Source organism: Dromiciops gliroides, chromosome 5 (assembly GCF_019393635.1).
Source record: "Dromiciops gliroides isolate mDroGli1 chromosome 5, mDroGli1.pri, whole genome shotgun sequence".
Classification (NCBI taxonomy): Eukaryota; Metazoa; Chordata; class Mammalia; order Microbiotheria; family Microbiotheriidae; genus Dromiciops; species Dromiciops gliroides.
The window spans coordinates 145,132,100-145,149,287 of NC_057865.1; positions in this window are offsets into that span (position 1 = coordinate 145,132,100).

Sequence of the window (17,188 nt, forward strand, 5' to 3'; positions counted from 1 at the left end):
TCTCTGTCGAATTTTCACAGAATCACAGAATTTCTTTTTGGGGGGGGCAGAATCACAGAATTTCAAAGTTGGAAGGAACCTCAGAGGCCATCAGCTGAAAGCTGTGTAATGACTGGAATGATGCCACCTGCTGGAGACTTACTGTAGGATAGCTCCACCATGAGGAGAAGGCCTCTGAGGGCAAGGCCATGCGGCTTTTCTTTGGTATCAGGAAGTGACGTTTGCTGGTGGGAGGAAGAGGGGGTGAGGAAGATGCTCTGGGTCTCTTTCCTGAGGACTCTGGTGGAGAAGGGAGTGAGAAATGTGCTCTCCCTTTAACAGATAGATGAATCTAGGCCTCTTTCTCTCTCTCATCACCAAATTCTTATTCTCCTTAATAAATGCTTAAAAGTCTAACTCTTGCTAAAGCTTATAATTTATTGGTGACCACTCATTAGATATTTTAAACAGAATAGCTAGAATTTTAGCCCTTACAGATGGCTGACCATGAAGAGGAAACCTAAATCTCCATCTTCTGATCTTCCAGTTGGGTAAGAAATTTCCCCTACTCTGTCCCTTTCTATCTGAAGTATTGCTAAGTATGGGCTGTTTTTGCTTCAAATTTTCAAATGGATCTTTTAAACTCCCTAAGTACCCTGTTCTTCATTTTAATCTGTTTAACCAGACAAATGGGAGATAAGATCATGTTAATGCTTTGTTTTTGTGGATTTTCTATTTTTATTTTTGATAGAAGAGACAGCTAGGTGCTCACACAAGGGAATATAGATATACTCCCCTCTCCAACCATGCCTTTTCAGAGAAACTTCTGACTCCTGCATTTTTTAAAAATTCTAATGCTAAGAGGTTCTCTAATTTTGCATGCCAGGAGGCGAGATGACTCAGCTTCTAGAAGCCTTTAATCCCCTAGCAGTAGAAGATGGGGAAACCAGTCCCAAGTTCAAAACCAAGTCTGATTTAAATTGCCCTGGTCCCTCTCCTCCTCTCTGGACCCCACCCTTTCCCCCTCCTCTGGCACCACCTCCTACTACTCCCTTGGCCAAGCCACTTAATCCTCCTTCCAGGGAAGTCCAGAGGTCTAATGAGCATACGCAGCTTTCTCTACTTACATTTGCAGCTTCTACTCAGTTACCAGCCTCAGCCCTTCCCCAGACTGGCTGTGATTCTGGCTTGACATGCTGTGGTTCTCTGAAATCAATCTTGGAAAACCCTTTAAATCCTAGATATGCTCTTTTTGTTCATAATTTTGATAATCTGCTTTTGTCTTTAATTAGTAACCTTATAAAGCATTTGTATTATGAAAGGACCGACAGACAATATAGAGGGGTTAAAGAAGACAAACTTAAGCTGAATAAAAATCACAATCATCATCATATATCAAGAAGACATATTTTACAGAAATGTAGAAGTAAGCAGCAAGGTATTAATATGAGTATTAGGGATTTTAGATATCAGAATCAAAAGTGTTGTAAATTCACTCAGAAAAATAGTGTCAGTTCAGAGGTTACATAGGATTTCTATGTTATTACAGCTACATTTTGAAATTAATGGTGTGGGTTTATTTTCATAGAGATTTTCATGCTTTTGAGATTGTGTTTTATACTTAGTTTTTTTTTTAAAAAGGAGAATATTTGTAAAAGCTTTTTATAGTCATGTGATCAAGTTATATTTTATAATACTCTTATTAATGTTAAGTTTATATTCATTTAGATTTCCCTACTTTGAATTTCATTGTCTTTTATTCTTCCACATGTATTTTCTTCTATTCATTCATCTATCTAATTTTGAAACAATGCAAGATGATTTTAATTTCATAATATAATGTTAATTCTGGGAGTATTTTGCTCCCATATTCTGAGTTGTTTGCTTTTGTTATTTTTTTCCTCTCAACTTTTCAAAAAAAAAAGTTTTCTTTAAGATTATTGTGTTTTAACTTGTATTTAAATATGTTCTGATTTTTCACAAAAGTAATTGTATACTTATTTAAAAAGGTATTATTTGAAATTATTGCATAATTGTATATTATATTCTGAGTCAAGGTACATTCACATTTTTTGTGATCATTTATTATCCTCAATTTTTAAAATCCATATGAGACTTGGATTATGGGAACTTATCATTTAAGACATTAATTGCCTTCATTCTGAGTTATCAGATGCCATCCAATTGAAAAGGAATACATGCAAGAGCAAACATTGAACTGTCACATGAGGGGAGACATGCATGAAGTCAAAGTATGGCCAAGGGAATGGCTTTTGACAAATGTTGAGGTTGGTTTCTCTTGATTTAATTTTTTTCCCCACAATACTGTACAGATGGTTGGAAGTTTTGATCCCACCCATCTCATTCTACACCTGGCTTCTATGCCCCCTCCTATATATATGCCTGATGCCATGGACATCTCAATCCCATGCATCTGATTAAGTCTGACTCAGTTTCCTCCAATATATTAAGTGGCATGGACATATATTCCATCCACCTATTTTAAGCCTGGCATACTGCATGGGCAGTATATATTGCTCAAGTGTGGGAATGCTCATATCCCATCATTTCTCTGTTCTTTTATGGTAACCCCCATAATTATCTCAAATGTCATGATAAATACAGTGTTGAATTTGGCCTTGACATCTGTTACCAATTATATTAGATTTTTAAGTTTCTCATAATGGCATGAGAATTAGGCAGATGATGCAAAAAGCAATGAAACAAAGATAAAAGTTATTTTTTAAAATTAATATCTCAGCAATTATCTTCTCGATTTACCCTCCACAAGGGGGGACTATAGTAATATTAAGTTTTAAAGAATGTTAAGCTCAATTTTGTAGGAAATTTTTCTGGCTGATTACCAGCATCCACACATCAACCCTGAAAAGACTTCCATTCCATGACTACACCCAGAGGACATCTGAGAAAAGACTTTCAGAACTGTTTAAATGAACAGTTTTGTTTTGTGTTTTTTCTTTTTTTTTTTCCTTCTGTTATTATATATACCATTTGTAACATGTACTCTCTGCAGAGGCCCTCCCTTTGCAGGCCAATGTCAAAGCACCGGTTCATGAGGGATCACCCCTCTGGACAAAACTTCCCCCTCTCCCTTTTCTATATTGTTATTAACATATTGTTAGTTAGCATAGGGTATTATATTCTGTTATTTTTGACTGTTTCATCAAGGAAACAACCCATTTCTTGAAGAAACAAAGGGGGGACTGTAACGATTGGAATGATGCCACCTGCTGGAGACTTACTGTAGGAAAAGCTCCACCATGAGGAGAAGGCCTCTGAGGGCAAGGCCATGCAGCTTTTCTTTGGCATCAGGAAGTGACGTTTGATTGTGGGAGGAAGAGGGAGCAAGGTGGATGCTCTGGGTCTCTTTCCTCAGGACTCCAGTGGAGAAGGGAATGAGAAATGCACTCTCCCTTTAATAGATAGATGAATTGGGGGCAGCTAGATGGCTCAGTGGATAAAGCACCAGCCCTGGATTCAGAAGGACCTGAGTTCAAATCTGACCTCAGACACTTGACACTAGCTATGTGACCCTGGGCAAGTCATTTAACCCTCATTGCCTCACAAACAAAACAAAACAAAACAAAACAAAAAACAAAATGGATAGATGAATCTAGGCCTTTCTCTCTTTCTTCACCAAATTATTATTCTCCTTAATAAATGCTTAAAAGTCTAACTCTTGCTAAAGCTTATAATTTATTGGCGACCACTCATTAGATATTTTAAACAGACTAGCTAGAATTTTAGCACCTTACAGCTGAAAGCTGAACAAGAGCCCATTTTACAACATAGTGACTACTTAACCTTTATTTGATAACCTTCATCAAGAAAAAACTCATTCCTCCCAAGGCAACCCATGCCACTTTGGGATAACTAACGCCAAACCTAAATTTGCCAGTTTGTGGCTGCTACCATTGTTACTAGGTCTGCCTTTTGGAACATCCAGAAATTTAATTCTTCTTCCATGTAACATATCTTCAAATACATGAAGATTGCTATAATGTAGATTGATTATTTAGGCCATGGGATTCTATATATCCTTTCTATGAACTCTTTGAAATCCAATCTCCCAAAATTTAAGATGTGCCTCAAATTATGCTCTTTCACAAATTTGAAGATAGAGTGGTCATATCTACCAAGTTTCCCCTCATTTCTATTTCAGAAACCACTTATTACTTATTAGTTAGAATAAGGTCTGGAATTTGCAATTCCCTTTTCACTAACTCCACTCTTTAAAGAATAAAATTATTATTATGGATGGTCAAGAATGTATGATCAGACTATTCACTTCTATGTCAAATACTGAAGTTAAAGCTTAAATACTTGGCCACATAATGAGAACACAGAACTCATTGAGGGGAAAAACAATATTAGTAAAGATTGAAGGCAAAAGGAAAAAGCAACAGCAGAGGATGAGATGGATAGTGTCATGGAAACAATGAACATGAACTTGGACAGACTTTGGGAGATAGTGGAGGATAGAAGGGCCTGACGTGTCCGTGGGGTCATGAAGAGTCAGACATGACTGAACGATTGAACAACAAATTGTTTTGGGCAAATAAAGTGATTCAACAGATGTCTGAATAACTGAATATTTCGATTACTATCATATCATGCCTCTATCCCAAATCTATTTCTCAGACTCCTCATCTATTTCCTCCTTCTGACCAGATGATCTACTAACAAATAGAACTTCTTAAATATCTCCCTTGTGGATCTTCACCTAAATGCTTTCCACTAGGTTTTCCCTCTCTACTTAATGTATTTTCTCACTCAAGTGCCTCTTTTTAGTGTAGAATGCAAACCCATTTCCAATTTTACCTATCCTGTTTCTTTTGAATAATGAAGACCCTTCTATAATCCTGTTCCAGACATGATCACCACTCCAAGTATCAAAAATATCTATGAGGTCAAATTTGTCTCTTTGTGTCAATTCTAGCTACATCCATATTTTATTCATTTTTGTGTAGCCCTTTCTTAAATAAGATATACATATAAAATGTTTTAGTGTAGTAAACACCAAGGACAAGAAGAGGAGAAAAGAAAGAGATTGTGCCATATGAAATTTCTTGGATTCCTTTATCTTTTAGCATCTAACCTTCTGTGCCACATGTATGGACTTCATCCACCTCCATATAGGCATTTGCAAAATTCACTACTCATAGAGGCCAGTTCATGGAACTTGAGTGTTTGGGGAGTTTTTTGTTGTTGTTGTTTTTTAACTTTCTCTGGTTGCTTATTCAGATATTTTTATTTTGTAATTTTGGTGGTGATTTTAACTTGGAACTGATCCATGCATTAGATCTCTTTTTCTTTGTTGTGGGGATAGCTAGAATTTTCAAACTTGTCTTTTTGATCTTCTGCAATTGGTTGGATTTCTTGGAATATAAGGATATATTTTTCAAGCAGGCAAGTTGTAGATCCAATTAGGATGAATTTTTTGATTGTTCATTTTTAAATTCTTTTTAGTTTCTTATTACCTCCCCATTCCAGAACTCACATTTTTTCTTTTTTTTTCTTTTTTTGTTTTTGTAGTTGTTGTTTTTCCCTGGTGGATAAATGTTTTTCTGAAAGATAAAGATAATTTGATTCAATTCCCTGGTTATATACTGTAATTTTTCTTCCAGGGATTATTCTAGGATAGCCCTGCTTATTTCCAATGTTATATTTTTAAAATTTCTATTTTAAAGATTGTATCTATAAGCCTTTCCAGATTTCAGCTCTCATAATCTATCTGCTGCTAATATGAAAATTTTGTTTGGCTATAAATCTCTTATTAAATTTTATTGATGTGCTATGTAGTTAAGTACAAGTTTTGATGGCTTTGCCAGCTGCTCACATAATTATTGCCATTAACAATATCTAACATTTATATAATTAATATAATATCTGTAAAGTGCTTCACAAACCTTAAAGTGCCATATAAATTCCCATTGATATTATTCCTGAGTAGGAAAATCTTTACTACTAAGTAATTAAGTATCACATTCAAGTCCAGAAATAATACTTCATCTATAAGGTGAGTCTGAGGTCACACTTCCTGGGGTAGTCAGACTCTATATCCCAAATTTGGCATCTTCCCTACTCATATAATGGCTGGATTTAATTCATAGCCTTGAATGACTCTGGTATTAAGATTAGCCCAAGAGTTCTTTATTGAGCTCCTAGGAATGACAAGAAAATGGTATAACTAGTGTTAACCAGGGTTCTGGGAAATATGATGGTTCTTGTTGGATCATCCCTCCCAATCTTCTTCCACCTGTGGTTCTGAAGATCATTTCACCTGAGGCTTGAACCCTCCTCTATCCTACTCCCTCTATAAACTTGGTTGTAGCTTTGTCTCTCTGATGACTATAGTGATGAGCACAATAATCCTAACTCCTACACCTCACCCCATGCAAACTACAACAGGTTTTTTTTCCTTAAAAGGTATTCTCAAGACTATCCTCAAGACCTGATTGGCTAAGATTGGCTAAGGGGACTATGGTTCAGGCTCTTGATATCACTTCTTCATTGCCTCAAAACAAATTAGCCTTGCAGAGCTCAATGGCCTTGTAGAGGTTTATCTGGTGAATCAGCGTGGCTAACTCAGGCTAGGGACCTTCATTCAACTAAATCAATCAAAGGAATCCTTAATCACTGCCCTTGTTGAGCAATCCTTCTTCTATAGCAAAGTAAATCTCCTTTTGTTAACTACTGAATGACCTATCAGTGTTTCATTTTGCCCGGATCCTGGACTGAGACATGTTCAGCATAGAACAACTAGGATCTAGATGTGTCTTTGCCACCTCTTCCCTTGCCCTATCCTCATGTCCCTGTTCAGGTTAGGACATACATTTGTGTGAGTTAAAACGCATCAGTTAAAGACCTATTGCTTTTAGTATTTACTAGCTAGTCAGCTTCCGTGGAAATCTTTAAGCTCTCTACCAGCTAAGCATCTACAATGGACTAAGCTATGCCTTTATACCTACATCTGAGACTCAGCCCTGGGGTGGGCAGGGCAAATGACCTCAGATCATTTGATTCTGCATGACAGTTCTTTGGGGGCTCATCTGGTGGGGGAATCAAACCCTAAAGAGTATCAAAGCAACAGGAACCAAAAAGAGTGCCTGAGGAGGAGGAAAATTCTTGCTTCATCCTAACATAAGTGTGGCCAATAATAATTCATGGCCTTTTGTCACCATCAGCAGCAGCATCAATGATGTTACCTTCTAGCAATAATAATAATTAATAATAATAATAATATAATGTAACTTCTGAGATTATCCAGGCAAATAGCTGAATAAATTAGAGGCTAGCATTGCATTTTTAAGTAATTAAGGTTTTTTGGAAGCAGAGGCACAGAAGTTGTAGCTTTTAAGTCTCACAGAGATGTATCACCCTATGGATTGTATGGGGGACAAATCTGTCTGGTTCAGTAACATACATGCCCAGCATTCCTAAAAGAGGATGCTTTGCAGTCTGTCTACTCTTCAGAATGTTGGAGACTTTTCAGGAAGATGCCTCCAAACTCTGATGTTTCCCTTTATCATGTGAAATCTAAATTGCTTCTGCCAGGGAGATTGAATTCTCTATTATATAACCTAGCTGCTGTAGATAAGCTCTCCTGCCTTGCTTCACCAGCCCAGTATGCTGAAGTAACCTAATGTCCACTGGCAGGGCCTCTCCTGTGCCCTTGCCTACTGCCTTTCATGGGGGCCTCAGAGCTTATTCAAAAGAAATGGAATCTAGAGTTGACTCAAATCAGGAGTTCTTTTGCATCTCAAAATTTGGGAATTTTAAAGAACCTTAGGGAACATCCCAGGTCAGATCCTAATTTGATAGATAAGGAAAGTGAAGCTCCAACATACTTGCCTGAGGTCACAATGTGAGTTAGTGGTTCAGTTGGGATGTTTGAATAAGGACAGAAAGAAAACTGTTAGATAGCCCCTAGTCATGGATGCTTTGAATAGCTCACTTTTAAATGAGTGAGCACCTCAGTTGAAGAAAACTCCTTTAGGATTCCTATAAATGAGTTATTAGCATGGACACTCTTGTTCAGAGCAATATGCAATTATGCTTTTTTTAAAAAGTGGATAAAAATTCACATCCTTTGATCCCAGGGATTTCACTGCATATTCAGAAACAGAAAACAAGGTACTACACCTGTAAAGAGGCTACTAGTGCATCTAAGGAGATGGAGTGTTGGGGTTGTAGTAAGGAAGGCCCAAGTTCAAATTCTGCTTTAGATAAGGCAGCTGTATAACTCTAGGCAAGTCCCTTAGTCTTTCTTAGGCTTTAGTATCCTCATTTGTAAAATGAATGGTTTGGACTCAGTGAATTCTAAGATCCCTTCTGGTTCTGAATCTACAATTCCTGAAATATTCCTTAACAGCACTTTTTGTGGTAGTGAAAGTAAATACCCATCGATTGGGGACTGCCTAAATAAATTAAAGTATGTGACTGTTTGGGGATATCACTGGACCATAAGAAATAATGAATATGAAGAGTTCAGAAAAGCATCAAAGGATATATGAATTGATGCAGATAGACAAAAAATGGAGAAGGATATATAATCGTAACTATAACAATATAAATGAGAAGAAGAAAAAAGCCAAAACTGAATGCTGTGTAATTATAATGACCAAGCTTGGCCCTGAAGAAGAGATAAGAAAATGTACCCCCCTCCATAGAGGTGTGTATCTGAAGGGCGGTGGGGATTGATGATGAATGTAAAACATTGCATTTACTGTTGGACTCTGTTGATGTTTTGATCTAGCACTTAGCCTATTTCCTAACACAAAGTAAATAATAGATACTTGTTGATTGATTGATTTTACTAAACTGTGCTCCCCAAAACCCACTTTATAATGTCATATGCCCTTTGGCAGGGATATGAAAGCTGTATTTCTTCCCAGCTTGACAAGAGAGGAAACTATTGTGTTATCATAAAGAGCCAAGTTTTCAGCTAGAGTCATAGTTTTTTTGTTTGTTTTTTAAAGTTCTTAAGAAAAAATACATGCAGGGGGCAGCTAGGTGGTACAGTGGATAAAGCACCAGTCCTGGATTCAGGAGAACCTGAGTTCAAATCCAGCCTCGGACACTTGACACTTACTAGCTGTGTGACCCTGGGCAAGTTATTCGACCCTCATTGCCCTGCAAAAAAAAAATAATAATAATAATAATAAATGCATGAATGAATGAATAAACGAACAAATAAATAAATAGTTGAATTAATGAATGAATGAATGAAAATACATGCAGAGGCTTCTAGCCACATGGAGCAAAAGCATGGTGGCCACAACAGCAGCAGTGGCTATATTGGCATTCAACTTCTTAATTCCATGCAATCCCAGGTTACTGGAAAGGAGAAAGCTAAAGAGACAAGCAACAAGGAATACCTTGTGTGTGTGTGTGTGTGTGTTTAATTATGACCATTCTCTCAGGTGGCTGGAGTGCTGAGGGGGACAAAACAGTTATATTATGAGGAATGTGGAGAAACTGTCAGTCCTTATATCCTTCCCCAGTCTTAGTTCAGCTACATAGAGCAGTCCCCATTTCTAAATGCATTCTTTTATTCTGTTAAGGACTATATCTTGTTTCTCATAAACACCTGTGGTTGACCCTGTGCTTTTGCATTTCCTTCTACTCCTTTGTTCACACTTTAAGGGTATGGGATGGAGAGTGATCTTTATTAGAGAAGGGGTAGAATCTCAAGTCCTCAGTCATTGTCAGTGAGTTTTGTCTCTCAAACTGAGCACATAATCACGAGCCATTCATGTTTCCTAACTGCGTTTTCAAAGGCAGAATTGCTATGAACTTGGGCATTTCAATCTGGCCTATTGGACCATGAGTCTAATCTATAGTGACACCTAGTGTTATACTATTTTTAATTTTTTTTTAATACTTTGTTATGAAGGATGGCTTGCTGGGTAGGGGAATGGGGAGGAATATATTAAAAAATGAAAGTAGTATTCCCCCCAAAAAGAAATTGACAAATAGATATTTAAACTTTTTTTAAAAGATCATTTAAATCTACCCTTGTAATTTAATATGGTTTTTCTGTTTTTTGATGTAACTTCAAAGGCAAAATCACTATCTGGAAGATTTCCTCCTTTAGCACTTCCACCCTATCTAGCAGAAAAAATATGTGTCTACATACATCAGTACAATGTTCAATTAGGGGGCTCAATCCTACATAAGATAAGAAGTTTTTGCCAAGGCTGTAGAGGACTGGGCTATATACCAATATTTGTTGTTGTTCAGTCATTTTTCATTCATGTCCAACTCTTCGTGACCCCATTTGTGGTTTTCTTGGCAAAGATACTGGAGTAGTTTGCCATTTCCTTCTCCAGGTCATTTTACAGATTAGGAAATCGAGGAAAACAGAATTAAGTGACTTGCCCAGAGTCACACAGCCAGTAAGTATTTGAGGCCAGATTTGAACTCAAGTCTTCCTGATTCCAGGCCCAGTACTCTATCCACTATACCGTCTACCTGCACCATATATGCCAAGGGACCATACCATAATTGAGCTATGACTAATTCAAAGGTTAAAAAAACCACTCTCACATCAAGGCATAGAAATAGTACATTGTTTTCCCACCAATTAAAAGGGTAGAAAGTCCAAAGTAGAGACAGGGAAGTGAGATTCAGAGATAGCACCCCACAATGGAATATGTATAGTAAAACTGAAATGGACAGCTGTCCAAACTGCTGCAGCTGTTTTCCATGCATATGATGCCATATTTCAGCAGACAAATTACACAAACCTAGAAAATGTGTCCCCTGGAGAGTTGAACCAGTGCTTGTCAGGGGAAGGATAAAGCTACATTTCACCCTTAGGAGCATCAATTAGCTACAGGAGATAAAATCTTGTGGATAAGCACTGAATAAAAGTGAAACCAAGCATATGTAATTATTTGTATGTTCTTCCTTCTGTGCTAAAGAGAGCATAGTGTTTTGCTACCGATCCGATCACAGAGATGGAAGGTAATTATTTTCCCACTCACCTAAGACAATGCTTGAGCCTCTTCTATGGGTTATGAACTGGACTGTTTTCTTTACCAAACAGTGGCAGAGATGATACTAACCATAGCTTCCCAGAATGCTAATCTCAGGCTCTTTCCAATACTTTCCATTCTTGTTACCCTGTTGTTACTTATGTAGATGTGATGATGATGATGATGTCGTCATTATCATCATCAAGCCCTCTGCTTTGGTTTGCTAATCTTTAACTTCCCTCCCATCCAAATCATGTCTTTTATTTTTATTTTTTAAAGTATTATTTTTAAAATTTTGAATTTAACAGCTTAACATAGCCTCTTTCCTCCTTTTTTTTTTGTGAGGCAATTGGGGTTAAGTGACTTGCCCAGGGTCACACAGCTAGTAAGTGTTAAGTGTCTAAGGCCAAATTTGAACTCAGGTCCTCCTGAATCCAGGGCCGGTGCTCTATCCACTGTGCCACCTAGCTGCTCCCTAACAAAGCATCTTAATATCAAATAAAATGAGCATCTCAATACATACAGTAGAAAAGAAAAAAAGGGATTGTACATGAAACTATAAATCTATTTTGTAGAGCTTCCATTTCTTTTAAAATATATAATAAATTTAATAAAAACCTTCAGAAATGTCCTGCTTCTCTGTGATTCTTTTTTTTTACCTTCCTTCTGTTCCCTTCTTTAGATTAAAAAAGGTTTCAATGACTCTTTTTTTCTCTTTTTCTACCTTATCCACACTCCCTACTTCTTCCCACTCTTCCTCCCCTAACTGAAAAATAAGAAATTTATAACAAGTGTGCATAATCAAGCAAGATAAATTCACACTTTGGTCATATTTGAAAATATGTATCTTCTGCATCTTGAATTCATCACTATTTTGCCAGAAGGTGAGAAGCATGCTTCATTATTAATTCTCTAGAATCCTTGATGGTCATTGCATATACTGGGATTCTTAAATTGCTCAAAGTTGTTTTCCTTTACAATGTTGTTGTTCTTATACAAATTGTTATCCTGGTTCTGCTCACTTTGCTATGTATCACTTTATAGGAGTCTTTCTGAGTTTCTCTGAAAACATTCTTTTCATCATTTCTTGGAGCACAATAATATTCAATTAAATTCATATACCATAATTTGTCCAGCCCTTACTCAACTGAGGGGCTTCCCTTTATTTTCCAGTTCTTAGCTATAACAAAAAGAGCTGCCTTTAGGATTTTTGTACATGTAGTTCCTTTCTCTCTTTATTTGATCTGTTTTGGGTATATGCCTAGTCAAAGGGTATATGCAGTTTAATGTCTTTTCGTTGTTTGGTCATTTTATTCTGACTCTTTGTGACCCCATCTGGGGTTTTCTTGGCAAAGATACTGGAGTGGTTTGCCATTTCCTTCTCCAGCTCATTTTACAGATGAGGAAATTGAGGCAAACAGGGTTAAGTGACTTGCCCAGAATCATACAACTAGTAAGTGTAAGAGGCCAGATTTGAACTCAGGAAGTAAAGTCTTCCTTACTCAAGGCCCAACACTTGATCCACTAAGCCACATAGCTTCTCTGCAACAACTTTTTTTTAGTATGGTTTGCTTTATAGAATTGCTAGGTCAATTCACAGATATACCAATGATGTATTAGGTACAGCAACAATTGTCCAATTCTCCAACAATTGTCATTTTCCTTTTTTGTCATCTTTGACAATATGTTGAATGCGAGGCAGAACAGTTTAATGCACATCTTTCATCTAGAGTTTTAATGAATTTCATCCACAAAAGTCCTACAACTGTTGCCTTATTGCAGGAAAGAGGTTGTCCTGGCTTCTTGGAAACTATGTCAGTGTATTTCAAACACTGGAAGTCTCTACCACACTGATAATGGCTTCAAATATAGGTTGTGTCTGCAAAGCAAGTCCAAAGAGGGTCATCATCAGCTCATGGACAGTAAAGTTATAGGCTCTTTTGCTATGAAAATCCATTAAATAAAGAAATTACCGGGTTTGATGGTTCATGCTTGTATTCCATGCTACCTGAAAGACTGAGACTGGTGGGTCGCTTGAGCTCAGAAGTTTTGAACTGTAGGAGGGCTAAGCTAATAGGCACTTGCACTAAGTTTGACACTAAGATGGGGACCCCTGGGAATAGGGATCACCAGACTGACTAAAGCCAGGTAAATCGACCTAGGTCAGAAACAGAGCAGGTCTGTTTCTGTGTGGATCAGTAGTGGGATCAAGCTTTTGGGTAGCTACTGCATTTCAATCCTGGAAGAGATAGGGAGAGCTTCTTTCAAAAAAAGAAAGAGGGAGGAAGGGAGGAAGGAAGAAAGAAAGGAAGGAAGGAAGGATACCAAATGGGCTATAAATATTATTTAAACAATTGCCTAAATATGACATCTAAATATAAGGCCCTAATCCAATAACTAATGGGTTAATATATTCCTGGAGGAACTGAATAAAGTTAATATTTCCATTCTCTCCATAAATAAAAATTAAAACATAAATAATGAAGTTACAACTAAGTGGAAGGATACTTTACAAGTTCTTGGAGAAGAGTTGACAGAGTTGGTTTCATCATGTCCTCAAAGATAATAAGAAAGGTTATTTCATATGGCATTTAGTCATCTTATCTGAATTCTTTATGATGAACATAAGTAACAAAGACTTCTATGATGATGATTGCAGTTTGTGAACCAATACCTGTTCCAGAGGATAAAGAAGTGGAGAAATTCTATGAGGGACTCGACAAGATTATCTGAAGCAAATCAATGCATGCAGTGATATTTGGCAATTTCATCATAAAGGTGGAGAAAGGAAAAGGTGGCATACAAACATATGAAAAGAAGGATCAACATTAAAAAATAAGAAATTACTCGGAAGTCTTCTTGTATTATGAATACTTTGTTCCAGAAGAAATTGACTATATCTTAACAGACAGGAAAAAACTAATGAATGATATGAGTCTTTTCTGAATGAGCTGTTTTGTGTGTAATAAGATTCATTAAAGCAAAGACCAAAATCAACATAACCAGAGGGAAGACTAAAGATGAAAAAATAATAATATAGATGTAATAGTGATTAACCTGGCCTCTTAATGCCTGAAGACTAGGAATGTTATATTTTGCCCTTACCCCATATTTTTCTTGTACCCTTAAAGAGGATGAGAGTTTCTAGTCTCTCTATCATTGGTTCTAGCCTCCCACCAATAACATTTCTCCAATTTTAGGGGGTCTATAAGCCCCAGTTTCACTTAACCACTTAATAGTCATGTTTGATTTTTCAAAGGAATATTTACTTAATAACTATAGCAAGAACAAATATACTGACCTCCCTTCCCAACATGTGAGGACATCATCTACCACTACCTCAGATTCTGAGGAGGATAGAAACATTAAGTTCATAGAATAATTTAGTTCCTATTGTGATGTTTAAAATCTAAATTGTGGTCGCCTTAAATCAGAAGCTTCAGCACCAGTCTTTGGACATTAAACATTCATTAAAGCATAGAGGTATTCATTCACAAGGAGTACAGAAAAAAAAAAGTCCTACCTAGCCTACAGTTCCAGCCTGGTTGGGTTCTTCCTGAAGTCCTCCTCCACGAGCCTGCTTTAATCAGGAACTCTTTAGCAAACTGATTGTGGAAGCTTTTTATAGGTCTGGAACAGAGGCGGTCCTTATACACTGCTTCAAGCTGATTGGTTGGCATCCTCTAAATCCATTAAGGGCTAGCCAGGTGTGATTACAATCTAGTTAACTTTGAAGTAGGCTAATCAGCAGTCAATCACTCTCACTTGATTCAATCAGTTTAGATTAATCTCCAGGTGGGTCTTTGAGTATCTGCTAAATCCCATTATTTCATCACACTATATAACACAATTCCACCAATTTCCAAGTTCAAAGCTACTCCCTGCCTTGCATCCCACACCGTGGCTTCTTAGGGTTTCTTAGCCAGGCTGTCCACAATATCCAGATTGGCATCCTGTCTCCAAAGTCTCCATGACTTCAGTCTAGGTTCAGATACCACTGCCTGCACCTAGAACTGAAAAGAAAAAACAAAAGAGAACAAAGCCCCAAGCCCAATTTCCTGGGCCATAAGACCTAAAACAAAGAGGGAGAGGTAGCTCTTCTCCCTAATGACCTTGGTTCATGGAACCTATTCTCTAAATGAAAAAGGCCTGCAACCCCTTGATCATTACCACACACACACACACACACACACACACACACACACACACACACACACACACAGAAACAGACAGACAAACAGACAGACAGATGCAGAGAAACAGACAGACACAGAGAGAAACAGAGAGACAAAGACAGACTCAGTCTTGTATTTTTTAAGATGTAGTTTGTTCTGACTATACAGTCAAATGGAAAAGACTGCTCCTACCCACATGGTAGGGAAAGCATTCAACCTTACCCCAGGGGCTGGTCCCTGGCCTACCCTACATGGGTACCTTCATGCTAGGTGATCTGGGTATGTGCAAAGCAAAATCTCATAGAATAAATCCAAAAGCATTTATTTAAGCATGAAAATGATGTTGAAAAGTGGGAAGGGGACAATGGAAAATATTTCACTAAGGACTTTTACCATTTCTTTCAGAAATTTAACAGCTATAAAGCAATCACCACAACAAAGAAACCAGAAACTGCCTAAAGAAAAAAAAACACACACACATTTCAAAAGCTTGTAAAACCAGGAGACATGGAATCCTGTGATAATACCAGTTTAGAAATTAACTCAAACATATAACTATAGATGAGAATGGCAGACGATTCAGAGTAATATTACTTTATAAAACAGTAATGAGCAATGGAAGGAATAGTCTGTAGAAAACTCATCATGAGACCCAACTAAAAAGATAATCCCAAGAGAATTGATAAAATATTATCTATAAAGTATTATAACTGGAAGAAAAAAACAACAAATGGATGGATAATGGAACCAATATATTTTGTTTTGCTTTGTTTTAGAAGATTCCTATTTATTGTGGTATAATGGATAGAGTTCTGGCCCTGGAGTCAGGAAGATCTGAGTTTAAATCCAGCTGCAGATACTTACTAACTCTATGACCCTGAGCAAGTCATTTAACCCTGTTTGCCTCAGGTCCTCATATGTAAAATGAGCTAGAGAAGGAAATGGCAAACCACTCCAGTATCTCTGCCAAAAAACCCAAGATGGGGTCACAGTCAGACATGACTGAAATGACTAAACAAGAAAATTTATCATTACTGATTTATATGGTTCCTTTGAACAGAATTCTGAAAAAACCAACATCTCAATTCCTTACCTAAATTAATGTGCCCTATCTTAAAGAATTTTTCAAGAAGGAAGAATGGAATATTAAATATCATTATCAAAGTACATATAGTAAAGAAATACCTCACTATAGAGTTTTTATTTTAAGCAAAATTTTAATTTTTCTCCTCAATTACAGATAAAACCAATTTTTATCATTTTATCAATTTTATCATTTGTTGTTTTATTTTTAAATTTCAAGTTCCAAATTCTATCCTCCCTCTCTGAGATGGTGAGTAATCTGATATAGGTTAATATTAATCATTTTGTACAAAAATACTCAAACAAAAAATAAAGAAAAAGTTTTTTAAAGTATGCTTAGTTTATATTCAAATAACATTAGTTTTTTCTCTGAAAGTGGAAAGCCATTTTTCATTATGCATCCTTTGGGATTGTCTTGGATCATTGTATTGCTGAAAACAGCTAAATCATTCTCAGTTCTTTGTACAATATTGCTATTACTATGTACAATGTTCTTCAGGTTCTACTCACTTCACTTTGTATCAGTTAATGTAAGTCTTCCTAGTTTTTTCTGAAATAATCCTGCTTGTCATTTCTTATGGCACAATAATATTCCATTATAATCAGATACTGCAACTTGTTCACCCATTCCCCAATTGATGGACATCCCCTCAATTTCCAATTCTTCACCATCAGAAAAAGAACTACTATATAGATTTTGGTACAAATAGGTTCTTCTTGTTCTTGTTTTTGTTCTTCTCCTCTCTCTCTCTCTCTCTCTCTCTCTCTCTCTCTCTCTCTCTCTCTCTCTCTCTCTCATGCAGACCTAGTATTCACTATATACCTTAAAATGTGATCAATATGTGTTGTTGAAATCCAGAAGCCAGAAACAAGACCAGGAAGGGAATCAAGGCTAACCTGATTCCCCTCCACAAAATGGAGGCTCCAGGAGAAACTCACCAGTGGAAG